Source organism: Mus caroli, chromosome 6, assembly GCF_900094665.2.
Source record: "Mus caroli chromosome 6, CAROLI_EIJ_v1.1, whole genome shotgun sequence".
NCBI lineage: Eukaryota > Metazoa > Chordata > Mammalia > Rodentia > Muridae > Mus > Mus caroli.
The window spans coordinates 5,472,492-5,485,250 of NC_034575.1; positions in this window are offsets into that span (position 1 = coordinate 5,472,492).

The window sequence follows — 12,759 nt, forward strand, 5'->3', positions numbered from 1 at the left end:
TAAATTTATCCATTGAACATAGTTATTTCATGCTTTTTTGTGCTGTACACTATGTATATTCTGAGGATAAGTCCATAAATATCTAGACATGAAAGCCAACTAAGAAAACCCTCACTAAATAAGTACCTTGTATGCTTTGCGGTAGCAAGTATTGTGAAGGATAGAGTTATTTAGTTTACTGTTCACATTTACCTCTGATAACTGGTTCTTCTTTGGTGACACTAGAAATGAGGAAGAAAGCTAGCCACATATTTATAATGTACATCAGTCCATGGGCAAGCATAGCATTATAAATGGCTGTGGTAGATTTGGCTAGGTAGATGTAGGTTAGAAGAGATGGAGCAGAGAGAAGCCTGCAGAGAAAGATAAAGTAAGCTAAAAGGAAGCAGTGTTTTGACTGCAATAGGAGTACCCAGAGGGTTTTGAGCAGATAAATTACACAATGGAACTAAATTATATAAAAGGGAACTGTGAGTGCAGGAAGAGCAGGTGTGAAACTGCTATAATAATGCAGGTAAGAGATGTGATGTGTCAGATTTAGATCAAGGTAGGGGTAGTGTAGGCAGCAGAAAGCCATTACATTCCGGATATACTGCAAAGGTGGAGCCCTGGATTCATTTGTAGATGGTGAGACATGAAAGAAACAAGAGCCACTGATGGCTTACTTATGTTTTATATCTGGATTATATAGAGAGGTAGACATTTATTTTAAAATGTATCATTTAACCCAGAGATGGCTCAGGGGTTAAAAGTAGCAGCTGTTCTTGCAGAGGACATCGGTTCTGTTCCCAGGAACCAATGGTAACTAACAGTCATCAGTTACTATACTTCCAGGGGTTCCAATGTCCTTTTCTGGTCTATTAGGGCATCAGGCATGCACATGCTATGCACACACCTATGCTGTCCAAGCATGCATACACATAAAACAAAAATAAATAAAATCTATAAGCAAACAAACATTTTAAGGCACATTTTTAAATGTGCTGGCAATCACTTCTGCTCACATATTATCTGACTGGTGTTAGTACCATTGGCCCATCTCTTCAGCACACTTGAAAGGGGAAGGAACATATATTTTCAAGTCTATTTATCTTCTTTTGAGATTCATAAAATTTTAATGCATTATGTTATTTTTGTGTAGTTATTTTCCTGAATTGTGTCTCTTTTAAAATAATTTATTGGAGAGGATTTATGTTACGTTAATTCACTGGAAAATTGAGAGAAAAATTATTATGTAAATTGGAAGGAGCAATTAAGTAGATAGTGGTTTTTGAAGATTTCTTATTTCTTATTGAAGTATAACAACTAAATATAATAAAAGGTTTTATCATGTAATTTTCAAATATGCACATTATATAACTTTATCATATATCTTATGTTCAATAGAGTTCATTTACTTATAATTGATATCTAACATATTTTCATATTGTCTACAAATAGGGTGATGATTTTAAAACAGAATTTAATGTTGGCTGTGAAGTTTACCGAAGTGTACAAACAGCCTTTTTATTGGAAGAGAAAATTTAGTTTCCATTGCATATAAGAGAGTTTTTAAACTCAAAACTTTTAATAATCGTGAATCTGAATGAGTAAAGTAAATCATATTATTAATTGAAGTAGTGAAAAAAAGTTTAAAAATTTAAGATTACTTTTAAAAGTGTATCTATCTACTATATAGCTAGCTATAAGGAAACTAATCATTTTAACAAACGTTTTAATAATGTTTAATAACTGTTAAAACATAATTTATGCATTTTAACTTTGAAACAAATTTTAATAATAAATAATAAAAAAATATTTGATCAATAAGTCTTTGGAATGCTCCAATCTTGCTGGCAAACCTTTTCCAAATCTGTAGGTACTGACAGGAGAGTTAATCTGAGTCTCTGAATTGTGCAACAAGGAAGTTTCAACACAGGAAAAAAGCTCAGAGTTGTAAAATGCAAATGTTATGATAATTAATGTGACTAGAAAAATGTACTGTTCATGTAATTGTGTATGTCATTGTGTCCTCAGGGCTGATTCATTTGATTCAGATAAATATACTGTTGTGGGATAATTGATTCTAAAATATTGTGCTGTAGATTAAACATGTGGAATCTATATTTATTTAAAAACATAAATATGTTTGCAACCCAAATAGTTACAGTCATAAGCTCTTGGTGACTTAAATCATTTGTCTAAACATAGAAAACAAGGTAGAACTGACTCATTTCATATGGTAGATATATTTCATATTATTTACTCTTGTCCTTTATAAAAATACTTTAGGACTTCCTGTTACAGAATAGTAGTTTAATAAGCAGTTTTATTAGCTAAGCATTTTAACTATTGCATTTATCCTAAATACATTGCTACTAATGAGTTATCTGGAGAAAGTGCTGAATAAAGAGCTTTGAAAGAAAACGAGTTCTACATTTATGAGTGCTGCCTCTGATTTTTATTCTATCCATAAATTCATATAGAATGTGATGGCAGAACTTGATAGCATTTACACTTTTCAGTGTTTCTGAATCATAGATAGCATATTTCAAAAGTTTGGATCAGATAATTTGGCTTCCACAATTATAATTACAAAAGTCATATTTACATTGAAATGAATAGAAATAGCATATGGAGGAGCCAACATTTTCTTTGACTTGAATATGCCAATGCCCAACAATTTATTAAATGTGCTCTAATTGTTGTATGTGACCTTCCAGTAAAGCAGCAACAGACCTGGATGAAGTCGCCCTTAGATCTCTACTCCCCTTATCATCTCAGACAACATTTTTTAACCATTGCTTTTCTGAAAGTCTTCTCTGTCCAATAAAATGTGCTTTGCTTCCTGTGAAGCAGGTTGGAAGGGACAAGATACTAACATTCTGCTCAGGGACAGATTTCCTGTGATCAGTATGGCTGTCTTCATTCAGACCTCTTAAGCAGACAAGCTAGGTGTTTTATATTGGCTCTCATACCCCATACTTGCAGGGTAGACATTTTTCACTCTCTTTTCTCCTCTTCTCTGCTATGCTTCTCTCCTGCTTAGTTCTTGATTCCACTAGTGAACTCTGTTTAAAATTGGCCCATGGTAAGTTACAGTTATTAATATTGAGATAAGAAAATGCTTCTAGGAAGTCTATGTCAAACTAATACTACAAATGTGTATTTGATCATATGTTCATTCTCAGTCATATTGCAAAACGATACTTTGTACTGAAGATTTTAGAAAGCACATTTACTGTTGTAACATGTAATTAGTTTAAAAGTATAGTTTAATAGACTTGTACCTAGCTATATTCCTCATTACAACCCTAACATAGAACATTCCCATTACCCTAAAATGTTCACCTTAAAATGTCTTTTTGTAGTCAGTGTAACATCACAAATGGTATGCCATTTTTCAACAAAGATTAACCTTTTCTTGTTCTAGGTTTTCATGTAAAATATATGTTCATTTTTACTAGCTTCCCAGGTTCTATACTGTTTTTGAGAATCATTCAGTTTATGTCCTATGAATCTCTTGGATTTTACCTATTATGAAGAAAGTTTCTTTGGATATTTATGATTATGTTCTATGTGGTGTTAAGTCTTATTCCTTTAGGGTAAATACTTAATACTAGAAATGTGGGTTTTGTGATCATAAGAGTGTACTTTTGCAAAAAAAGAGCAACTAGATTATGAAATGGTTTCATTAATTTTATATTCCTATGGATGGTTTAGAGTTATGGTTGTCTTGTGGACTTCTCACATTGGGTATTGTCTGTCTTATTTACTATAAGTCATATGTAAAACTACCTGCAAGTAGATTAACTTTGTATTTTCTTCATGATATGTGATTCAGGGTACTATCTTAGATACTTATTAACAATTGATAAATATATTATTTTTCATAGTCTACTGAAATATTTTTATTTTCAAATTGAATTGTAGAATTTCTATTCATCATTTTAAAGTATGTATTGTGGACGTTAAACTTTGTCAGATAAGCAATTTTGTCCACTCTTAGCTTACTCTCTAGTTTTACTAATGAGGTTTTAAGAAAAAAGGATTTCAAAGTCTTATTTAAATAGTTGATGCATTACTGTTGTGTTAACATTTTTTCTCTATACATTTTATTTCAGAATTATCTGAGCATAGTTATTTTTATTGAGATATATGATATGTTTAAAGTTAGCTTTTGTGTTCTGTGGAAAAGTTGGTACAGTGTCTTCAAAGGGGAATAATTTTCTTCCACTATCTTTGTTGTCAAAACTGTGCTTCCTGTTGAATTATCAAAACTTTGTAAAAATCAAAGTGATTGAACATATTACATGGTCTACTTTTCAACATATTTGTGTCACTTTGACATCTATGTCTATGCATTTTGATATATGCTGAGTTCATTGTTATTATGTGTTTTCAAAGTATTCTTGTCTTAACCCATGATATGTTTAATTTCCAAATATTTAAGGATTTTCACATTTCTTTTGGCTACTAATTTTTATCTTCTCTATGGCCCAGGGCAATAGCCTACATGAGTGTCATCTCTAGATTTATTGTGAGTTATTTTGTAGGTCAGCATATATTCTATTAGTTAAGGTTTGTTCATATGACCTTAAAAGTGATGTTTTACTGTTTTTATTATAAAGTTGTGTAATGTCAACTGTATCAGGTTGGTAGAAAACATTTAGATACTCAATATCCTTTCAGATTTTGTGCATATATGATTTTCCATTGTTAAGTATATTAAAATTTGAAACTATTAATATTACTTTCATCTAATTTCTCATTTATGTCATTTTAAAGTAGATGTCCCTTCTATCTATCTATCTATCTATCTATCTATCTATCTATCTATCTATCTATCTATTTATCTATTATTTATTTTATGAGTCTGTGGTACACTTATGTGAGTTCATGTCCAGCACATATAAATCAGCTGCTGTAGTTCCTAGGAACTGAATCCAGAATCCTTTAATAAGAGTTAATGCTCTTATTTTTTTAAACACCTATTCAGCTGTAGGTCTGCCATTTTTTTGCTACATGCATTTTTGTGAATATATTATTCAGTACCTACAGAGCTAGTACATTACATCTTCTTGACAAATCATGGCTCTTTTTTACATTTTGAAATATTGTCATTTTCCATGGTAATAGTTATTAATCAACAAATATTTAAATCACAAGCAACCAAAACTTAATTGTTTTAAAAGTAAATCTAAACTTATAACCTACTTTGAATCAAAAGAAGGGGCTTGTATATACTTGGGAAGTGCTCTACCATTGGGCTGCAACATACCCTCAGCCAAAATAGTTCTGGAGAATTGAATATACTCTACTCCATTTTCCAAAGTTCCCTGTCTAAACAATGGAATGCTTACACTTTTTTAAAAAAGTCATGTTAAAACTAACTGAGGGAAGTAATGGCCTAATAATGTCCTAAGCATTTCCTTCTTATGAATATAGAACTTCTGAAATTATTTAAAATTTGAATATAAATAATAATTTTTATAGAATTTTTTAGTTACTTGTTTTTTATAAATCTGTGAAAATCTTATTTTATATAATCAATTTCCTTTGAATTACATTTTAAAAATATTGGTTTTTATTTTAAAAATTCTATCATTATGTCGTTTTACTTTTTCATATATATGTTCTCAGATTGGCAGAAAAAAATAATATTAGAGAGAGGAGGAAATGAAGTCTTTGGCTAAGTCACTGGTTCAGGCCACAAAGGAGTAAGTTCCCGATTCCTGCTCTGCCAGACATTCCTAAATGACCTGATATATATATATATATATATATATATGCGCAAACAGGGAATTCCAACCAATTAAAAAGTGAGAAGACAAACAAAATCTAAAATTAACTGAAGAATTTTATGGCAATATTATAAAAAAATAGAGGTGTTTTTGTAGTGAGGGATGAGGTAGTTTGATAGGTAGTTGATGAGGCATTCAGAAAGCACTATAATATTTTGCACCAAATTATATTCTTGATTTTAATCCAGTTTATTTGCATTAGAAATGAGATGCCAATTTTCAATTTTCTATAAAAATTCACATGAGTAAAATATCACACAAGTATTAGGAAACCTCATCTACTTTATCATCAAGATAAAGAACTTCTTGGTACATTTCTCACCAACTTTTATATGAAATCTATTGTGCCAACAATCCATTGTTGTGAAATATCTGAGATTAGCAACTTAAATAGAGGAGTGATTTCTTTTTCGTTTACAATCATTGGCTTCGGTCTGCGCATAAATTGTTCCTCGCGTTCTTGACTGGTGGTGAGGTAGAACTTCATGATATGGAGTATGTGGTGGAACAAACATGTTCACTTCCTGCTAGCTGGGAAGCAAAAAGAGAGAGGAAGGGACCCGAGTCTCAATATTACTTTCAAAGCATGCAAACAATTGTGTGGCTTGCTTCTTCGGGAGTCTACATTATAGACATTCCATCTCTTTCCAACAGTGTCAGTCCTGCAACTTTACATATGCTCCTTTGGAGACTGTGTACAATCTATACTGTTAAACACAATATGAGACTGCGAGCCAAATAAACACCAATCTCATTCTGGCCTGAAATATATTTCTTCTAAAACCAGGAGGAAAGTAAGTTGATAATTTCACCCCTGTGCTAGTGACTTTGTAATTCTGCTAAAATACTGTATGGCAGTGCACGAGATTTAGGGCTTTCTGGGATGATTTATGTTCACTAAATCTGGCAAGCTGTCATCCCAAGGCATATTTACGGATTCAGTGTCTCCGCTACTGCTCTTCTTGCGGGGCAGAAGCATCTCCTTCTGGATCCACGCTCTCTAGGAGGAAAGGAAGTGGCACTGCACATTTTGATGCTATTTTTCAAGGTTTACTTCCCATTGTTGAAACTTTTAGGAAGGCAAAATACAGATCCCTGTATCGGCATTTAATTCTTTATATCAACTAGTAGAGAAGCCTGGTCCCTGAATGGGAAACATGGTGCCTTGAATCCAAAAAAAGAGCAAAACTGGAACCTGATCTGTTTATTTGAGAGACTGGATTTAGAAAAAGATTGGGCAAAATTTATACATGGGATAAGCCATTTGTGTGCACCTGACCAAAGATGCTTTTACCCCTGTTGAGTCTCAGATTCTTAATTTGTAAAATAGATGCAGTAACATTTACTTACACAGATTGTCAGGATTTAGTAACATGAGGTTTACAATGTAACTTAATTTAATGGTTTACACTGGAGGAATGCTCTGTTATCAATTTTTATACAAATATCTTCTAACCTGAGAATTCGAGTAGAATGATAAAGGCAATAACAACACTACAATATTATCCTTATTTCAGTAGAGATTATATGCTAAAATGAGAAGTAGAGTAGACTGTTCAAAAGAATTGACAATGATTTTACACATTTTAAAACACTACAGAAGCAAACACAATAGGCCTATGAAGGCTCTTGAGAAAAAGTGATTTATAAATGACTGTGTTCGTTTACTACTTGTATTCATGTAGACAGATACACCTTCAGTATAAACGAATCCCTTTTTACTACTCCCACTGAGATCCTGAGGATCTAGAGACTTTTGAAAGAATAGATGTTGTCATAAATATTTAATCTCAGTTGGGAGGGTGGTTCTACCCTGCCTTTGATCATTCAGTCCCCAGATAAAAGACACAAAAATTTTGTATTTATACTAAGTCTTAATCAGCACTAAAGCTGGGCATATATCTACTCTCTATGCTATTCTGTGTACTTCTCTGCCAATAACCCCAAGATATGACTTGCCATATCCCGCCTGGGCTACTTTAACTCCCACTGGCCAGCCCTCATGGCCAGTTCTCACAACCCCTTACCCCAAAATATCTTCTTGTCCTCTCCTCTTTCTACCTTCTCCCTCTTCCCCCAGTGGTCTGTGTCTCAGATCCCAGGCCCAGAAACCGAAACACAACCTATCTCATCTGTCCATCTATAGGCTGTGGGCATTTTTATTCACCAGAGATAACTTGTAGGCAAGGTTACATAGCATCACTTAGTGTGTGTGAGAATCTCCTACTGTCTGAGGCAACCAGAGCCAGTATTTATCATTATAATATATACCAACAGAGCAAACCTCAACAAATATAGGCTCTTGGCTTTCTCTCTGTGTTACCCCAATCAGATTCTCAATGGTAAACCTGTGCTCTGCTGGTCCTGAAAACTTCTAGTGCCATGTATTCATTAATGTGAACTTCCGGTCTTCCATCCATCTTGCCCTAAGAATGATATAGTACTTTTCTAAATGTTATGCCATAAAGAGAATTAATTTAGGTTAAGGATATTAGTGACGTCTTGGGCTGTAATGCTTAAAGAGATTCTCCAAACCTTTTGCTGCCTAGATTATAGGTAAATCTAGAAATGTGTAATGAAGTCAGGTTCATCATTGCCATGTTATGCAGTAGGCTGCTATGGTGCACAAACAAATAAACAAACAACCCAGAATTTTCAGTTAGAGAATTGAATAGAAAATAATGGGTCTGTGATTACTGATAAGTTCTTCATTTTAATATTATTTTCCAAAGGGATTGAAAATAAATCTTAAATATGGATGCTCCCTAGAATGTAGTGTGGAACTTAAGTATGTAAAAGGCATAGTGCGGCAGTTAAGTATGTCTAAGGCTTGATGAATATTGGATGACTTAAATATACTGAGAAAAAAGCAGAGACTGGGGCATTCCCAGTCTTTCTGCCCACCTGGAGGTTAGAAACTGGAAATGCAAAGAACTCTGATAACAGTGATCTCTACAAACATAGTAAATTATATATTATCTAGAGGTTTTCATGGTTGTTATTGATGACTGGAAAAGACATTTCTCTCTCTCTCTCTCTCTCTCTCTCTCTCTCTCTCTCTGTGTATACACACACGCATATACACATATACTTTTATTTTTTAATATATCAATATATATAATAAACTTTAAAATTTTTGTTTCCTTTATTTTTGAGATTATAGTAGAATTGTATAATTTTCTACTTTCCCTATCACTGCAAACACTTCTGTACAACTGTTTTCTCTCCTTCATATTTATAGATTTTTTATCATTAATTATTGTCAAATGAGTACATATGTAATATATAATCTGATCAATCTGTAAAAATATTTCATGTATATAAGTTTTCAGGGTTGACCTAAAACCCCCACTTTACTCAACCAGCATAATCCTTAAACACACTCTAAATATTTACCTTTCTACCCATATATAAGTGTTGTCCTTGCCCTTCATCAAGGAAACTTCTCTTTGTAACAACCAGAGATCATTATAGGAAACTACAACCAATTAAAGTGCAGAATAGTAGAGTTAAGTTCCAATAGACACATCTACAAAACAGTGCCACATATGAGGTTCATGGAACACTGAAGAAGAGGGGGCAGAAAGATAATAAGATCCGGGAGTATTCTGTAAGATTGTGTCTCCTAGTAATATCAGAAGCTAAATCCCTAAAGTCTCACCAACATGATCATCCAAATGTTAACTGAGCAAGGATGGCAACAAGAGACAAGAGAAACTGAACTGAGAAAACCCGTGAGGCTTCAATTCTACTCTATGTAATACAGAAATGTTGAGGGCAGGGGAAAGAGTCTCCCCAAGGGGAAAGAATACCAACTGGTTATCCATTTCTAAATGGTCATCTCTGAAGACATATTTGTCTTTGTGTGTACATATTTGTGATGGTAAATGTGCATCAACGCTTGTAGGCAGCATGTATAGATAATGTCAACAGTTGGTTTTTAAAGTCCACAACGCTAAATTCATCATACATTACCCTAACTTCTGGTGCCCCCAAAATCTTTAATTGGCCTCAAAAATGGCAAAGGCATACTAAAGCAGTTCTTTATGAAGTGACTCAGCAAATTACCTGTTACCATTAGTTTTGATAGTACCAAAGAGTAATTATTCAGTCCAGAATGAAGTGTAGGTATTACTGCCTAAGGAAATCACCTATCTTCATCATAGAAAAAAATGTAAATTGATATCTCCTTTAAAAAAATAAAAGAAAAATACACAAATTAAAAGTATTCAAGCATTATAAAGAACTGTATGAAAATATTCTCTGTTGTTGGATTTTCTAGCTTAACCTAAAGATTATGCAAATCACTGGTTCTCTCTTTACATCTAAGTGATCCATTTCTTTTGACATATAGGTATGTACTGCTGGACACTGTTCACTCATGTTGATTCCTTTTGAGATCACATAGTATTTTTATGCTTTACTAAGATGCAGAACAATTCACTCTAACATTGAGACTGTTTTTTCCATGATCAATAAATTTGTGATTGAATCAAATTGTACCATTTGATATTACTCTAGGCACATAGTCCTCTAGTGTCCTACTTGCCACTATCTCTGGCTTCACTCTATTGTTGCAGAAAGTCATTGTCAAGTGTGGTTTGAAAATATTAAATGGAAAATTCTGATATAAATAATTTATAATTTTTCAATTGCTTGGTGTCCTGCTTAGCATGATAAAAGACTGGACCACCCTGCTCCATTCATTCCTGGCTATAAATCATCCTTTGCCAGAGCATCATCACTGAACACGCTACCTGCCTATTTGTCACTTTGTGACATCTTAATTACCAAATTAACTCTTTTAGTGTCCTGCTTTAGCCCAAGTAACCTTTATTATTTTCTGAATAATGACATGGAAGCACAGAATAAATGATGTATGCAATTCAGGTATCTCAACGGGAGGTCATCGGTTTCTTTATCAAGATCAGTGGTTTTCCACCCTCCTAATGCAATGACCCTTTAGTACAGTTCTTCTTGTTGTGGTGACTCCTACCATAAAATTACAATGATAACATGCTAGTGTTATTAATCATAATGCAAATATCTGAATTTCTCAATAGTCTTAGGCAACCCCTGGGAAAGGGTCATTCCACCCTCCAAAGGGGTTGCCACCCACTGGTAGAAAACTGCTGATCCAAATATTATTTTACAATGTCACAAGCTGTGTAGGGTAGAGTGCAGTAATGGGAGAGGCAGAAAAAGAACAGACATAAGTTTTATTAGAGTACGTTGTTATAATATTTCTATTTGATGTCATTTTTGTCAGTACCCTACATGCCTACTTTATAAGATAATCTTATCATGAGAATGCATATAAGAGAATAGAAGAAATATAACATTGTGTAAGGCTTCTAGTAGTTGTAGGCATTCACTAGGGTTGTGGGTTCTATATCCTGAAAATAAGTTGGTTATACCTAAAATATTACTCAAACTGTATATAGACATTAATATTGCTTTTTATTGAAAAGTACATGTTTACATATACTTATGGAGGTTGTATTTTATGTTCATATAGTCACATTGCTCACTGTAGTGGCTTGTATAATTTTATCCAAGAAAGTCAAGATAGCTTAAATATCTTAAATCAATTTTTATTACTTTTTACATGAATATTTTTAAAGTGGAATATATGTCACATATACTGCTTCTGACTTCTATCCTTAATAAATTTCAAAACAGAACAAAATTGTGTTCTTGTTCTATTTTGTTTAAAAAGCTGAATAAATTATTCTTTAACAAGTTGGTCAGAATCTATCTAAGTAGTTTTGCTCCTTTTGAAATCAGATTCACGTATATCCCAAACAATCATAGCAGACTGTCTGGAATTGCGAAATCATCACAGATTGTATCTTATAGATTTGCCATCTATTGTTTCATTAATAACAGAAAAAGGAAAGGAAAGTCTTCAAATTCTAGCTCAGATTCTAGTTCAGAAACCCACTTAAGATGTCATTCTGAGTACTCACGAATTCACACAGAAGTACTCAAATTCTTTGATTTCATAGATGAAGAAATCAAAGAAAAATATAAAAAAAAATTGAATGTCTGATATCAGAGCTATTGAATATAATGTGTCCTATTCACCTTGTTCAAAACATGCTTTTTCTTTTCTTTTAAGGTTTATGTACTATACTGATATATATATAAATTTATATAGGTACACACACATACACATATATATATGTGTGTGTGTACATATATATATGTATATGTATGTATATATGTATGTATATGTATATATATGTGTGTGTGTATGTGTATATATATATGTGTATATATATGTGTGTGTATATATGTGTGTGTATATATGTGTGTGTATATATATATGTGTGTGTATATATATATGTGTATATATATACATACATATATATATATATATATATATATATATATATGTATATATATATATACAAATTTCCTTGGAATCATGCATGAAAATGCCTGGGAAGTCACAGAAGACCATCAGATTTCCAAGATGGAGTTAAAAGTAGTTGTGGACATAGTTAATTGAGCTTGGTCCTTTGTAAGAGCAGTAAGCACTCTTCAACCCTGAGACACCTCTTCAGTTTCTTAAGGATGCTTTATTCACAAGATATATCATTGGATGCTTTGTTGAACAAGAATGACCTATCATGCTCTCTGAAAAATCTCAGGATCTCAGAGTTTTAGTTTACTACATTTATGTATATTTTTGTGTGCTGATAACAACATAAATATGACATTCTCTGTGTTAGTATATCCAGAGGAAATATATTATATGTTGAAAAAGATTGCTCTTCCGGCCTGACCAGCACCAGGGTAGCTAGAGCGCAGGGTCGGCTAACACCCGCCAGCTACCCAGGGCCCCCGCCACAGGATTTTGAGACTGCTGGTGAGTGGAACACAGCTTCTGCTCCAGTCCAATCACGCGGGACCTGAGACTGCTTTGGTTGGGGAGGCAGAAATCCGCCCTCAGTAGGGCCAAAAGCCTCTC